This window comes from Alligator sinensis, unplaced genomic scaffold (assembly GCF_000455745.1).
Source record: "Alligator sinensis unplaced genomic scaffold, ASM45574v1 scaffold23_1, whole genome shotgun sequence".
Taxonomy (NCBI): Eukaryota; Metazoa; Chordata; order Crocodylia; family Alligatoridae; genus Alligator; species Alligator sinensis.
The window spans coordinates 305,712-323,332 of NW_005841890.1; positions in this window are offsets into that span (position 1 = coordinate 305,712).

Consider the following 17,621-nt stretch of genomic DNA (forward strand, 5'->3'; position numbering starts at 1 on the left):
GGACCTCAGCGTAAGCCACCAGTATACTCAAACATATTGAAAAGATGTGAAACTAAGGGGTCCTGGCACGGTTCAGAGAACTTCTTCATAAAAGTTTGCAGGCAGAAACATTATCCTGTTTTTCCCCAATCTCACCCATGCCATCATTGCTGGGTATCCAGCATTCAGCATTCAGATTGGCAAGCATTTCAACTTTCAAATACAAAATTCCTTCATCCACAAGCTCTTAATCAAGACAAAGAAAAAACTATTCGGTGGCTTGTGTAAATAACCAGCAAAACATGCCTTATTGTGTTTGTGATTACTACTGAATGTACAATTAGATGAACGAGTCATATTTTTTTTAAGCCAAAAAGGACTATCATGACCATTTAATATGACTTCCTGCACAGCACAGGTCACAGAATTAACTGGTAATTCCTGTATCTAACCAAACAACTTGAAGTAGATCATAGCACTAGAAAGACTTTCCATCTTGATTTAATAACTCCCTAATGAAGAAGAATTTACCACATCCCTTGGTAATTTGTTCCAATGGCTAATTACCCCCACTGTTAAATATGTGCATCTTATTTTCAGCTTGCCTGATGTTTAGTCATATATTAGCAAACTGTATTTTTGATTGTAATTCACTCTGCCTTAGCTAGTTAAATACATTGCACATTTTTTCCTCCTGATTGGATGACGTATTTAAATCACCAACTCAGCATGAATTGTGAAGTTTTACAATCAAATATACAAATCAAAATTCAATATTTAAACTTAAAAGGCCTCTGTCACAAAGATCTGCACTCAGTCCTTCCCCCCTCCTCCCCCAATCTCCGGTTCTCAAATATCTGCTGAAAAACAATGCAGAAGGACCAGAACTTTCACTCCTCTCTATCAATCTCCATGTACTGGATTCTGTTAATGCTAGGCACATCTACACAAGACATTTACGTGCAGGAGCCTAGCTGTGCAGTAAATGTCTCGGCATCTACACGTGCACACCTGTTGTTGTTATTCGTTTTTTGAATTCAAAGATAACCATGATATCACTGGTTTGTTTAGTTTCTATCAACACATGAATGGCTGATCAGGCTCTTGCCAAGCACCAGTACTATTGAGCTGGGACCAGAAGCCTCTGGGTCCCAACAAGGCTAATTTGTGTTTTGAACTGCCTATGGCACTGTAGGACGTTGGGGTCCCAGGGGCAGCTGTGATGTCCCCTGGTGGCTCTGCAACCATGCCCCACTCCACCCCTAGGGTTCCTTCCCTTCTTGCCCACCATGCCTTGAGGGAATAACACTACTAATAATAGAGAGGCTGCCCATGGGCCATTGCATGGCCCCAGTCCAATGGACCTCCACCAGGGTTCCCTGGCCCCTTGCTGGGGCTCTCCTAGTCCCAAACCCCTATCTGGGCCTCTCTGGTTGGCCATGCCCTGCAGGGTACCTAAAGCCTTAGGGGCTAATTGTGTGGCTCCACTCCTCACCTACACCACACGGCAAACTTTGCAGGTGTTACAGTATTGTTGTTCCCTTGTTGGGGCTTCAACCTTGTTGGCCTCCACCCCTTTACTCTAGCTAGGCCTTCTAGTCTGGGCCCACTGTATTGGACCTGCCTTTGAGGCACTAGCTCTGGTTTGTCCCTTTTGGGTGCTGGGCCCCTGGCTCCTGTCTGGCTCTGTGGCCTCACTCTCTGCCCACTTCAGGCTCAACAGTTACTTGAGCCTTGAGCCTGCCCCTGGCAGGGCTGAAGGCAATTGCATACCCTTTAGGCACTGATGGGACCTCCATACACTGCCCCTACAGTCCCAACCCAAAACACCAACATAAAACTGTAACTCAAACCATAAGCCCCTGGGCTATAACATAAACACCAAGGCCACGTCCAGATGAGCAAGCACGTGTCTGTTGCAGTATCTCAAAGCAGTTTGAGATGCTGCAAGAGGCATACTAGGAAAGAAAAAATGTTCCTTGCACTGTATATTTGAAGTGTGAATTCTAAATTTGATACCAGGAAATCCTGGTATTAAAAAAAAAAATGTCAGAAAAAAATGGCATAGGGCACACTCCTGGAGCATACCCAGAGGCAACCAGAGGCTGGGTCCTTCAAGGAGACACTCTGGCACCCGGCCAGAGCGTCTCTATGGATGTTGCTTGCCCCTGATGCTCCAGCATGCTGCCTCAGCATGCTGGGACAAATAGAAGTGGGGCAAGGCTGCAGTGATGGCTCAGGCCCAGGCTCTGTTCCAGGTAAGCAGGGACATGGGGGTGGGGGTAATGTGGGGAAGGTGAAGACTGTGTGGGGGTAGGGGGGACTTCTAGGGAGGGGTGGGTTCCCTGCGCAACCCCCCATGGTGCACAGCCCCCCAACAGCAGTGGCCATCGGGGCGCTCCTAACTCAATGTTGGCAGAGACACCCAGATATAGGTGGAGAGAGAAAATATTATTGGGGCGGGGGGGCTCATCCAGGGGTATGGGGGAGCTGCCAGCACTGCATGCACCTCAGGGGGGGCTTGGGGGGCATGTGCCCGCCAAATTTGTGTGTGGGGTGGAGGCAGGTTGCCACTGCAGGCTGGGGCTCTAATCCCTGTTACCGCTGCCTTGGGAGCTGTGCGATGCCATGGGGCTGCTGGTGCTGGGCTGCGCGCCCCTCCTGCTGGATGAGCCTCCCAAGCTCCAACCAGCCTATGATCCACCCCAGGAACACATTCACCCCAGCCCCTGCCTCTGCCCCACTTCCTTCCTTACTGTGGGGGCCCCAATTTGGCCCCCTCCCCATGCCCTTTCTCCTTCACAGACTTGCTTGCTGTGGTAGGCAGTGCTCCATACGCCACTGGGGTGTGATCTTAGCTGTGTGAAGGCTGTGGTTGTGTGTCTGTGATTGTGCACATCCCCTGTGTCTGTACACTCCCAAAGCTCACACCCAGGCTGCCCTGAAGCCCTCTGCACTGCTATCACTGCCCCACGTTTGGTAGGGCTAAACCCCATTAGTCCCAACCTTCTGCCACCTATGACCCTGGAGGCACGTGGTACCTCCTCGGACCCAGATACTGCATATGGCGCTAGTCTGGCTGCCAGTGTGTGCCCTTGGCCAGGACCAGGCTGCTCTTGCTGTCACCCATGGCTCCCAGCATTACATGCAGGGGCCACAAACCCTCGGGCCGGGCCGGGTCCTGCCTCCACAGAGCTGGCCTGGCCTGACAGAGTGTGGATCACATGGAGGCAGGACCCAGCCCAGCCTGAGGGTGTGTTACTTCTTCATGCCGTGCCAGGAGCCAGCATGATATCAAGAGTCAGCCCAGTTCTGTTCAAGGGTGCATGACAGCGGCCGGGCCACTGCCATGTGCAACCAGTGGGTCTGAGGTGGCACCATGCCGCTGGACATCTCTGCCAACAGTATGCCATGAGTGCCCCAATGGCCAGTGCTGGTGCTGCTTTAGCAATTCTGGCATTGGTTTCATCATTGATGTGAGCTGCATGTGACAGTGTACTGCCAAGCTAGGTGAACTTGTCTACTGCCTGGAGGGTTTGGCCATTCACTGTGATGGTAGGCTCTATGTAAGGCTTTCTTGGTGCAGGCTGGTGCACCAGTTGTCTTCTTAGTGTTGATTGTGAGACCAAAGCTGTGACAAGATGAAGTGAAATGGTCCATACTCTGTTGCAGTTCAGACTCAGATTTGATATTCAGTCATCAACAAACAGATCATGAACAGTCACTTCCTGAAACTTCATCTTCACCTGTAGTCTCCACAAATGGAAGAGTTTGCCATCAGTCTTATAATGATTGTCAAAACCAATGTCACAGTCATGAAAGACATCTGTAAGCATGGCAAAGATCATCATACTGAAGAGGGTTGGGGCCAATACACAGCCCTCCTTGACTCCATTGGTGACTGGGAATGGTTCAGCTGACTCATCGTCATCCACAACGTGAGCAAGCACACTATCATGGAACTACTGAATGAATGTCATGATGGCATGGAATCACCCGCTCAGCATGAAGTACTAACCCCTATTCAGCTAGAGTAAAACTAATTTACTCTGCAGTAGGATGGTACTTGTAAATGCAAGTACTATTCTGCTATAGAGTAAAAAAGTCTGAAGCAGTGTACTTGCAGTCTCTGCCCCAGACAGCTCCTGTGCAGCATGTTGAGCGACGGGTAGTAGCCCCCAGCTGGTAGGCTGATCCCTGAGGCTCCCTGCCAGCTGGGGCTGCTCTGCCCCAGCTCAACATGCTGCAGTCCCAGGCACACATGCAGATTCACACTCAGGAGCAATAAACTACAGAGCAATAAGCTCCAGAATGTATTGCTACACATTAATAGACATATGTAAATGCACCTGCTGAGTGGCATTTTGCTCCACAACTAAATCATGGAAATCAATGAGTCAGAATACTGCTCTTGGTATCTATGATTAAAGTAAATGTAGTGGAATCCACCTCTCTGAGTCCATGCAGGACAAGAAATTATTGTGGACACTAATTGTTACTGCTTTTGCACTGGGAAAAACTCTTATATTAGATATTATTTTAATATCTTTCAGGATTTCAATCTTTCTTTTCATATATCTCAGTCTCAGAACACACTTTGCTGCATTATTAGACAGCTTTAACCAGCTAATGGTTTCTACATAGTGTGAATCTGATGTTAATTTTAAATTTACATAATTAATTATTTTAATCTGTTTCATAGAGAGGTCAAACTGGTGCTCCAAATGTCTCAGTATTATAGAAGGTATCTTTCCCAAGCTATTTTTAATGGATTTGTATAAAAAAAGTCAATTGTTTGTTCTAATAACATTCTACTTTAATGTACTTTCAAGTCAAAAGGACAGTAACTTGGAAAGACTCATTTAAATTTAATGTCAAATAAGGTTTATTTTAAGATAGTAATTTGGGCAAACATGACATAGTTCCTGGAGTTTTTCAGTGTTGAATATTATATTGCCATGACTCAGATGCTGTGACAATGGAGACCCTATATGTAGTTGGATAGAAGGACTGATAGATGTAAGGAGTAGAGGATAGAACAAATACTATAGATTAATTGCAGTCTTTCAACCCTTCTGGTTACAAAGAGCCCATTCCTTGCATCTAACAAAGTAGGTTTGCTTCCTGTGAAACCTCATGCCTCTCTGAACAAGTTCATCTGTAAGATGCCACCCTGCCTTACCTGCTGCCTAGTTTAAAAGGAAATCCTCCGAATGTGTAATGCTTTCTGAGTACACCATATGACTGAGTGGCTCTCAGACAGGTATGAATTACATGGAAGGCTGACAGTAGGTGTGTCTACACATTCATTAATGAGCTTTTGCTACTGTGCATTAAATTTAGTACCTCTGGGTACCTGCACATGAACATGAGGCTGTAATTACAGTGCGTAAGAGCAGACTCAATTAATCAAGTCTACTGGAGCACAGTAATTACCACACTCCAGCAGCCTCCCATGTCTCATTTATCAGCATCCCCACACTTCAAAATGGCAGCGTGGGCACTTCCAAATGAGCTGCACACTTGCAGTTGCTCTAATTAAAGTGCCACCCTCCTCACCCCTGGAGAATGTGTAAAAGTGCTCTGTAATGTGAGGTACTAACTAAATGTGCATTAGGCTTCCCTAATGCACTGTAGCAAAAGCACACACTTTTTTAGTGATGCTTAGTACACAGTAGCCTAATTTTACTGTGCACTAATGTATTCGCACGGTTTTTGCTGTGACGCTTTAATGCGCAGTAAAATAGGCTACCACACACTAAAGTGCATGCATAGACATGCCCAGTGATGCTTTAAATTATGTTGATAGTAGCTATTATTGGCCCAAGTTCAGGAAAACACCTTTACTCCTGGACCATTTCAATAGGTGCTTCATTACAATCAATGGCTGCATCCAGATGAGCGTGGGCATGCAGTATGTGGCACTGCAGACCCGTCTGTGGTGCCACACACCACACATGCGGGCATTCCCCACACTGCTACCTTGCAGTGTGGTAGGGGATTGACCTGGGGAGATCCTGGGGTCAAAAAAAAAATTAAAAAAAAAAAGTGGCGTAACACATATGGCAGCAGTTTAAAAAAAAGTGGCGTAACACATATGGCAGCAGCAGGTGCCATCCAAAACTGGAGCCTGGCCAGCTGCACCCATGCTCCGGCTGCCGGCCAGGCTCCTAGCTGCAAGAGCACCATGGTTGCAGCTCCTCAAAGCCCCCAGAACCCCATGTAAGGCTACTAGGGCCAGCACAGTTGCTGGCCCCAGCCTCCCCTACACCACCCAAGGTAATCTGTCTGCACATGTTCCCCAGAGCAAGGTGTGCTGCTGTTGCTGCTTGTCCCCAGGGAAACAAACAGCCATGCTCATGTGGACGTGGGCAATGAGACTGAAGGATATATTAAGTGCTGTTCTGAATAAGGGTGGCTTAAGCATAAACTTAAGAACTTTCCTGAATTGCAGTGGCTGCTGATGAAGACTAGATGGAAAAGGATAATTGTGTTTAATGGGGGGAAAAAAGTGGATTTTGAATTGCTTTTTTTTTCCGGTGCAAAAATAAATGGAGATCTTCTGAGAGCAAATGAGACCTCTGAGTAGCCTGAGGGCACTCACCTGGGATATGGAAAAGCACTCTGATGCAGCCTGCTTTGTGGCAGGGATTTGGGTATGCATTACCCAAGAGGATGCCTTAACCACTAGCTATTTGCTGTTGTCTCATCTGTCTCTCTTATTGACCGGAAAGTCCAGCTTGAATTGAGAAACATTTTTGAAGAAGAAAAGAAAGCATTGTCCAATTAACAGAATATCTCATCCCAAAAATTCCTGACCAACTCTGCTGATGATAGCTCCGTCAGAAATATTCATCTGTTTTACTTATCCCAGGAGGTTTGAATCATTATTATGCTCACTGATTAATTTATAGTACTCTGGTATGTGATAACTGTCTTTGGAGGAGACAAAGAAGGCATTTCTATTTTTTAAAGAGCTGCTATCTGTATTTCTATATCTGATGCAACAAATTAGTATGTCATACATTCGGTAGGGGTAGGCATAAAAAGACATAGCTAACAGAAATATGAAAATATATATATATAAACTATAGCCATACCCACATTTTGAGTAATATAAAAGAGTAAGACAAACAAGGAAACTTAGCCTGTACATTTTGCCTTTGTATGTGCTTTAGGGTGTTCATTAGAACCTGGTCTCAAGTCTTCCGTTGCCTTTATCAGGTCCAGCGTGCATGGACAGAGCCACCAGCTTGAACACTTGGAGCAGTGTTCTGGGGAGAATGTGAATCAAAGAGGACCGTGGCTTGTTTGGATAGCCCCTGCTACTCCAAAGAGGGGTAGGACCATGACATGGGAAAAGGTCCACTATATGAAGCTAATGCTACATCATGGGGCTAGTTGTGTAGTTCTCACGAGCATGAGTAGGATCTTCTCAGTTTGGTCCTCATCCATTATATAGTCAAGTTCCATCATTTTGTCTCTTCTGCAAACCTCACATAAATCACTGACCTGTAGACTGCAGACTTTATACCCATCACAACCTAGCAATTAGGTGAGTACCCAAGCCCCCATATTTAACACATTGACCTTCCCATGGCAGCATGCAGAGATTTTTCAGACAGGTTACATGGTTAACTACAGAGAACTTTATTACAGACTAAGATTTTGCATGCCACTCTTGTGAGAGCTTTCTGGATGAAACCACAGCCAGAGATACCTCTCAGGGGAACTCCCATATTCTTCTTTTCTGAGCAAGCACAGGTAGAGCTCAGCAGATAAATGTAACAAAGCACCTCGTAGGAACGCTTGCTTTTTAGATCAGTGGTGGGACACATATATAAAACAGGCAGTAAATTGGATGAATGGAACTAAACAAAAGGTTAATTTGTGGAAGAGAGAAGGGGATTTTAAACTGCAGGGTAAGGAGAGGATGTAAAATAAATCTCTCACTGTCATGGGAACTCTGTCATGCACTCTTGCCACAATGTCATATTTTCTGTCACTGGCTGTCTTGGGACTGATTGACAGTCGTGTTATTGTGGCCATTCCCTTCTTGGGCACATCACCGGAGTGTATGCGTAGTTGACTCATTTTTACATTGATCAGAGGCACCCAGGAAATGCCCTTTACAATGTTTAACCAGACACAAAGCTAGTAGAAGCAGTCACTCACAAGACATCCACCAAGATTTAGAAAACAACTACCTTGTCCTCTTTTAAATTCCTGCCTTCCCCATCACTTCCACAAATCCCTGCTGGCACTAGGGAACCTGACGGCAGTTTGTACCAAGACCACCATACTCATTGTTCTTGCCTGATTCTTCATCCTCTCTATTCCACACTTACTTTTTCTGCCTTTCACCTGGCCTCCAGTCCCTCCAATACGTGCCCATCTTGAAGCACAGAGTGACGCCTAGCAAGCTAGCATTCTCTTCAATGCATTCCTCAATCAACGCTCTGTGCTATATTGTATAAGTCAGAACGGTCTTGATGCTAATGCATCATTTAATCTAATGGGACCCTGTCCCCAAGTGGTGGAATCTCATACACATGCCCTACTCGCTATTTTCTATTGTTTCATACAGGCTAACATCAAATATTATAACTGATAGGCCATCCATTTCCTTCTTGGCTCCCTCTTCCCACGGCATTCAGGTATTATGGTGATATGGCCATAAAAATGCCTGGAGGGATGGATATGATTAGATTCTCTTCTTTTTCAGTTCATCCACAGCTTGCTAGAAAGTCAGTAAGCAATATTTTCTTACAATACAGAATAAGAAACATGCAGAAAGATTAAATAAAAGAGAAAAGAGAAACTGTATTTACTCATGTGCGTTTGTTTATACAAGACAAACAAGTTTCTAATAGTCCTGGCATCAATATTCCCTTGTGGGCTCATTTATGATGTTAACAGAAGCCATTTAGATACTCCTTTTGGGGACCTTGTACCATGGAACCATCTGTTTTCTTTCTTTAGACACACTTCCATCTCACTAGTTGTTTCTTTTGTTTAATGTTCCACTGATTGCAGCCCAGAGACACACCGGATTTTAAATATTTGTGCAGTTTACCGTGCATTCTTCATTTGTCTAAATATTTGATCATATCAGTATACTCTCTTGTTCATTTTTAATCAAATACCTGGCAAAGTAAATATTTGTAAGTAGCAAGTAGAAATTAATCAATGAAAAGACTGAAAAGGCTCGATACTCTAGCATTCCTTGTTTATTGATTGTGGTGGTAGGAATTTAGACACGTCTTATTATACAGAAGAGCCAGGAAAAGATAGCAATGGATAAAAGGGAGAGAGAGGGAGAGAGAGGGAAATTGATAACATGTCCTTTTGCATAAATATTCTTGTGTTTCAGCTGAGAAGTTGATCCCTGACTAGGAAGAGCCTGTTAGAACAGTGTTTTCATAACCGATACTCCATTTTGTCTGGAGCAGAACTTCAAAGATGATTTTATCTATGGTCCATGCTTCTTGAAAGAACCCTCCCCTGCCTTAAGGGAAATGAAAGAAACCCTTAAGAGAATGGACTAGCTATAGAGCCCATTTTTATCAATTATAGTGCTGTAAAAGTATCAAATGTAAATGTGCCAAATAAGGTACAGTAAGACACAAGATGTTAAAATACATAGAAATAAATGTATGGCACCACAATGATCTTCATGCCATTTCACCTGGAAATGCATTTGTACTATACTATTCTAATTTGCAGAGATCTATTCTTTTTCCCCACCCTCTTGAATTCTTTACACAATAAGGTTTGTAACAAAAATTGACGATGGTAAGTAAATGTGTGAATTCCTCATGGGACATTTAAGCCACAAAAAAAGTCACAGGGGGGTTGTTTGTATTAAACTGGAGCTAAGTGATATGGAAATATTGCTGGAAGGAAGCACTTTGAAAAACCAAAAGGGCATTCTGCTTCCTCATCCTATGTAGTTGTATAAAATGTAAGTCACCCTTGAAGTTTGCTTTATCTTTTCTTGTCTTTATCTTCAAAGATCTAAAGGGCCAAATCCCCGCCATTGTAGGCCAAACCACTCTCCTCACACACTACCAAGAGTATTGTTGTCTCCAAAGACCTGTTAGGTCCCACTGCACCATTCTGATATTATAGAAGCCTTAGTCTGTCTGTCTGACTGTCTGTCTGTCTGTAACGATTCATTCACACTCTGATTGGCTGACTGAAATAGGCAATCAGAGTGCGAATAAGCACTCAGACAGGAGGTGGCATGCAGCAGAGCACCACCATGATGGCACAGACACAGCTGGCCTCACCCCCCTGCCCTGCTCCCTGGAGGCAACAGCAATGGGGCAGACAGAATTGGCCTCGCCCCCCTTGCCCTGGTCCTTGCAGGTGGTGACAATGGAGCAGGGGGGTGAAGCCACTGGAGCTGGCCTTGCTCCCCACCCCCTTGCTCCTTGGAGGTGGCGGCAGTGGTGTAGCATGGGGGGAGAGTGGGGTTGGGATGTCACAGAGGGGGGGAAGGTCACCAGTGCTGGCCTCGGCCCACCCCTCCTCCCTTCTGTCATCACTGCATGGAAGGCTGACATGGGCCAATGTGGTGGTGGTGGAGGGAGGAGCAGGCCTGATGTTGGGGGCGGGGGAGAGTGGGTGAGCCGCACTGGCAGAGGGAGGGGAGGAGAGGGCCTCAGCCCGACATGGGGGCGGGAGAGTGGGCCCAGACCCCAAGCAGCAGGAGAGAGTGGGGGAGTGGACCAGGAAGGGGGGGGACATGGCACTCCATCCCCGCCCATTCCCGCCTCCATCGTTCTTGATGGGCAATTGGCTGGTGGATTTAATAAGCATTCAGGACAGGTGTTCAATTAATATAATTTATTTATGATATCAGCCAGATGATTAAACTGGCTGATAGCAGAGAAAGTGTAGGGTAAAACACAAATCCAAAGAGCATTCTTTTAAGTAGCCAATTGCCTGTTAAGAATGATGGGGGGGAGCAGTTGGGGATGGAGCCCTGCCCCCCCCGCCTCTCCGGGCCCACTCCCCACTTCCCTCCTGCTGCTTTGGATCCAGGCCTGTTCCACCCCCTCCCCGCTGCAGCGGTCTCCTCCTCTCCCTACCCCATCCACATCATGTCTCCTCCTCTCCCCACTGCTCCCCCCCACCCCACCGTAGGAGAATAGGATGAGTTCTCTTATGGGTTTTGGTTAGGACCTTTTCACAAAGTGCAAGACCATTTGTAGAGGTAAAGGAAATCTGAAAATAGGGCTTTTTTTTTTACAATGTTCATGTTTCATGTCCCACATCCGTACCATTTTGTACTCCTGATTTCCTGGTCCAATATGCAGTTTGGTATATTATTGTTTTCAATTAATGCAGAATACAAAGCAATGGTAGAGATAGGCAAATACAGCAAAATATTCTACATACACTCCCTTCAGTTTTTTTAATGAATTTGCTTTGCCTGTTTCCAATCTTCTTTTATATTTGCTTTCTATGAATAATCAAGTGAATGACTTTACTAGCTCAGACACTTAAAATGATGATTTTAAACCTAAGTAGTAAAGTTCAATTGCAAACTAACAACAAGTGCAAGCTACATTAGATTCTACGGTGATGAAGATAGTATAAGAATGTGAATAGAACCAATAATAATAAAAAGAACACATTTCCAATTGTAAATTTTATACTTGACTACACACTTTAAACTTTTCAATCTCATTAGTAAGTCATATGTCACCCAACCAAAGGGTCGAAAAAAATCCATGAAAATTATATAGTAAAAAATAAGAGTGGACATTGTAAATGTTTGCAATAAGATAATAAAGAGAGATCAGCAGACTGAGGCTCATTCAGTGAAGACATTTGTGACTAATTCTGAATAATGAACAAATATGACAATATAGCACTTTGGTTGCAGGCAATTCATGAAAAAAAAAAAGAAGCAGAGTGAATGATTCAATGGGGAATTTAGCCAGGTCTAGACCTGATGGGGAAATGGATTTTACTTTCATGAAAATTTTCAAATATTAATCAAAATCCAGAAACCTGTAAATGTTCAACTGTACAGATGAGCTGCAAAGAAGGCTGGACTTGATCCAGAGACCTCATGATCCATACATCAGAGAAGAGAAAATAGATGGATGAAACAGGGAAATGGAGTGGAGTGATGAGGCTGGAGGACAAGTGATAATAAGCAGAGGTGTGCAGAATAACAGAAATTCCATTTTTTGGAATTGACTCTCACCTTGTATGATGTTAGGGAAGTCACTTAGGGCCACATTTTTAGGCATATATAGATGCATACAGATGTATAGTGGGATTTGAAAAAAATGCTTTTGCACATAACTCCTACTGAGATGTTTAAAACCAATGTGATTTAGGCCTTGTGGTACTTCTTAAAATCCCCCCAGGCACCAGCCTGAAATCTGAGGCACCTAGATCTGCTCCTTATGATAAGACCACTAAAGTCAAAGAAACAGATCTATTCATTTTAATAGACTTGGGATCGGGACCTTAAAATTGTGTGTCTTCTGATATGTATAAAATGGAGATGTAATATCCACCCACTTATAAAGCTGTTATGATATCAGTTGAAGAAAAGATCATAGGAATAGACCAGTAAGGCTAAAAGTGACTTCATGAGGTCATTTAGTTTAGCTCCCTGCTCAGGGCTATTTCATCCCTGATTAAACCATCCCAGCAAAGTGTCTGGCTAACATACTCTTAAAACTTTCCAGGGTTAGAGATTCCACAGATTCTCTAGGTAGTCTGTTCCAATGCTTGGCCATCCACAAGGTCTGAAAGTTGTACCACCTAACAGTGCTAACATTTTGTGGCATTCTAGGGCATCCATGAAAGCATGGGTGTCTGGTGCCTCCTGAGTCTGGGGGGGGCACCTGCAGAAGCTGGCGGTGGCAGCAGTGGCGGGGAGGGGCTGGTAGGCACCCACTAAAGCTGCCGGTGGCATCGGCAGCAGGGATGGCCCTGTCAGGGAATGTGCCTCCTCCCCCCCCGTACTCCTCCCTACCAGTCGCCTATGTTTGAAAGGATCTCAAGGCATCCCAGGGGGCAATGGCACCCTGGTTGAGCATCACTGAGATCAAAGCATGCTGAACAGTTAGTCAAAAGTTCAGGGACAGGTGCTATCTTTCAAAGCAGACCTATGTATTGGCTGCCCATGACATTTTTACCCTACCAAATCTTCCCCAATTTGTGCATCTCTGCAAATAGGAAGGTCCACATCTGCAAATAGGAAGATCCACACTTTGTGTGCCTCTAAGCAAATGATACAAGAATCAACATAGTGTGTCAAGGCAGTGGTCTGTAAATAAAACTGTGCACTTGTTTTTGGATCAATAGCTGCCCTTAATTGGCTGGCTGGTATAAGCCGTAAACAGCTTCAGGAAACCAAATGTATGGGCATTGGTTCATGACATTCACAAACTATCAGAGACTGAAGTTCACTGAATAACTGAATTATTTTAGGGCTGTTTGGCATACCTTAAAGATATTGTGATCCTGTTCTTCCTCTTAAGTATTCCTATTCAAAAAAGGTTGCTCATTTGCATGCATTTATTGTAATTCAATCCTCCCTAACTCCCATGATAGGCTACAAAATTCTACTTATCTTTTTCTCTGGAGATGTGCTAAAAATGCAATGCCACTTCATGTTGCCTCCCCCATTATGCGGACATTCATCAAAAGCCCTTTTGCCTTATCTCAGATGAGTTTTCCAGAACTTGGCTCATGCCTGCATAATTTAGCATCAGAGAATGTGCTAAAACCACTTAAATCAAGGCCAGGTAAGTGCAAGCTTCTGCCACCCTCACTTAGGATGAAAAGTACTCTATTCTGCCACCAGCCCCAAAGATTTCAGTTGGTTGCCTTGGGATCTAAAGGACTGCTCAATACTTGCAGAAAAATCTGGCTTAGGTCTTCAAAGGATTTACAAACCTCAGTCAATGTGAGTTAGGGGCCTAAATACCTCTGAGCATCTGAAAGATTCCTGGAAAATCCTTGACTTGTGGCATAGTGGTTAGAGTGCTGTTATGGGTCAAAATAAGATTGGTTCAAGACTTCTCTAGGTGAAAGGAGGTCTTGAGTCTAGGTTCTTTGTTTGTATGTAGTCATCTATATGCTACATCTTGGGGCCAGGAATAAATGTCTAGAAAGCATAGGTGGTGTGTATAGCACTTGAGAAAGGGCTAGAAGTCTATCCATTGTGAAAGATGCACACACATCTTTTATTCACTCTCATTTAAGCCTCAAATTAGTTTTGTTCCCAAGATGTGCGATACATTCCAGCTCAGAGAGTGTCAACGTCTGCAAAATTGGGCCAGATGTTCCACTGGTCTAATCTGGTCTCACTGCATTACAATCAGCTAAACTACACCATTTATAACACCAGGGAATTAGACCCATATTTTCAAAGAGGTTATCAGTAGCAAGAAAAATGACTTATTTCATTAGTCGTACTGTATGTTTGGTTCCTGGATCTCCAGCTACCTTTACAATTTAAAACTGTTTCAGGCTTCATATTAGCTGGTAAATCAGCTGGTGTCTGTTTTCCATGTCTTACTGCAACTGTGAAAAAGAATCAAAATTCCAGACTAATGCAATTGCTTTCTGCTTGCATAACTCATCTGTAGACTTGTGGCATTTCCCAAATATTTTATAACCAACAAATGAAGTATATCAAAACTAATCCAGTGCATCACACCAGCAGTGATTCAGATAGCTTTACATTACTTGTAACATGAATATTCGGCAACTGATTTTCAAGTGCTCAGCGGAAAAAAAAAAAGCTGTATAGGATGTACCAAGATACAGTGATTACGGGTCATGCATATTATAAAAACTCTCTCCGTTGGAGAAGGTCTTGTAGCTAAACAGCTCTGGGCAACCTAAGTGAACATCCTGGAGGTCTTTGCCCCTCTTTATCAGCTGTATCATGAATGCAGGTTTATGAGAATGCTCCTGCATTTTAGATAAAGTGATGATTTTTAACCTCTGATGATGGAAATTTCGGTCATTAGTGTCACTGCTCCGGAGTTCAGTTCCCACTACTAAACCATCTTGAGTTACAGTACATCTGATACTACAATTCTAGGATTTTCAAAGGCACCTAAGGAATTTGGTTATACAGGTGTTAACCAACTAATAGTTAGGTGACTATTTGAGTTAGGCACCTAACTCCCTTAGGCTTATTTCTTTTGAAAGTCATTATACCACTGAAAAATTAACCAGGGAGAATAATGTTTGTCACTAGGAATGACCATCCAACATTGTGGCTACTAGAATGGAGAAACAGGTCTGATTAAATCCAGTCAGGGACATCCTTCTTGAGCAATTTTGATTAAAAAAAAAAAAATTGCCTTCATTTTTAAAAAGTCAATAACCATGGGGGGCGGAAATGCAAGAATACCTGACTGATTGATCTATTTTGCATCTGCACAATAACCTCCTGCTAATTCCAGCTGTACATACATTTTCTTCTGATCATACTGTATTGAAAATGACTTGAAAGAAAATCCCCACCAAACCCCTCCCACCCCTTCCTTGATTTTGTTAATGAGGTCATTAAAAAGAAGCATGAAAGACTTTCAAACAAGCCCTGAATTTTTATGCTGTGATGGCAATATCAGAGTGGGCTGAGCATATATAAAAGCTATTAAGGAAGTGAGTGTGCTTATTAAATCTTTCAAAGGATTTTTTTCCCCCTAGTCATTATAATTGAGGAGACTTCAGTGTAACACTTACATGCCAAGAATCACAGATGATCTAGTATAATGTAGCTCAATAAATCCTTTCTATTGGAGGCATTTTGCAGCAAATTTACACTCTGGACATCTCTCTCGTACCACATCTGCTGAAGTGCAGTGTGTTATGTGCCTTCCAGGCTCTCCAAGAAGCACCTGCATGAAAAAAATAAGTCAGTAGAGACCTTTAAAACCACTCAAGCAAATGTCCCCCCAGAGGAGTAGTGCGAGTACCTGAAATATTAATGTCACATGGGCATATGAAGCATCTATAGTATGGGTGGGCAATTATTCTGGAGGGCCACTTAATGGGTTTTGGTGAGCCGTCAAGGGCACAACCCTTGTCAAACTTCTAAGCCCCACCCCTTGATAAGTGCCCCATGCCCCTAGTTGCCATCTTGGGGCTGGAAGTCCCACTTCTAGCCCATGATATTTGGCACTGGACGTCTCTCCCCTTGACCTAGAAGTGCTCCTTTTTTGGGGGGGGGTGTTGTCTTGGAACAAGAAGTCCCACCCTGTCACATGGCCCATGACATTAGAAGGCCTAGCTACCCAACACCAAACCTTGGCCTGCTTAGCACCATGTTGGGCCCATAATCCCCTGACCCCATCACATGGTCCTTGACATCAGAAGGTCCATCCCTTGACTGAGAAACACTGCCCCTCCACAGTGCCCACCCTTATGGTGCATGGCCTTCCCATGGGGTCAGAGCAGTTCTGCCCTCTAGGCCATGAGGCACAGGCAGAAAGGGGTTGTGACCCCTCTAACGACCTGCCCCATCATCCTCAACCAATTGGTGGAGGCTTCAAGGGTATTGGACCTCCCCAAGAACAGCACCAAACTAATCTTGGGTTGCACACGTAACATCTTTCAGAAGAAATTGGTTTTAAAAAGTATAGATTAAAACAAATCACATACTAAACATCAAACATATACTATAATATATTTTAATTTTATTTCAAAAAATATTTTGCCCTGATTTATGTCTGTTTGTGTAGTGTATATACAGATGATTGCAAAATAGCTCAAAATAAACTCTCACCTGCACCCGCTCCACACTCCCACCTGTACCCACCCCACACACCTGTCTGCAAATGCCTCATGCTCCCACCCACACCTGTTGCCCTGGGGGGTCAGGCCAACTCTCAGGATCTCAATATTGAGCTGTTAGACAGGAGGGTGTGACACAATTGCACATATACAAAACACACACAAATCAATTAGGTGCATACACACACACACTACCAGCTCAGGCACATACACATCCAAACTAGCCTAGGCACATGCATACTTATCACCAATTCAAGCACATACACTATATACCCCAAAAGTTAGACACAGTTCACTAATTCGTATATCATGCACACTATGCCATATATATATGTATATACATACACACTCACACTAGCAACTCAGATACACACACGTTCAAAATAACCAGTCTAGGTTCATGCACACCTATCACCATTTTAAGCCCATACACGCTACACACACCACATTTAGACAGAATCAGTTACCAGCTACCAACACCTGCACATCCAATACCCTGGATTAGCCCTGCATTACTAATTCATATACCACACACACACATACAATGATATCTATCTATCTATCTATATGTGTGTGTGTATTCACTAATTCACACACATACCACCCACCTACACATACACACAGGTGAATTCCTAAGTTGGATGTTGTGATGTGTATGTATGCATGTGCTTGGTGTACTTGGGATACGTGGGGAAAGGTTAAGGTAAGAAAGTAGAAGTGTAGGGAGCTAAAGTTACTGGAAATGAAAGTCATCAGGACCAGGATTAGAACCAGTAGACTGCAGGGGCCTGGGCTAAAGAACTGAGGCTTGGGGGTAACTTTAGGTTAATTGATCTTAATTGATTAAAAGACAA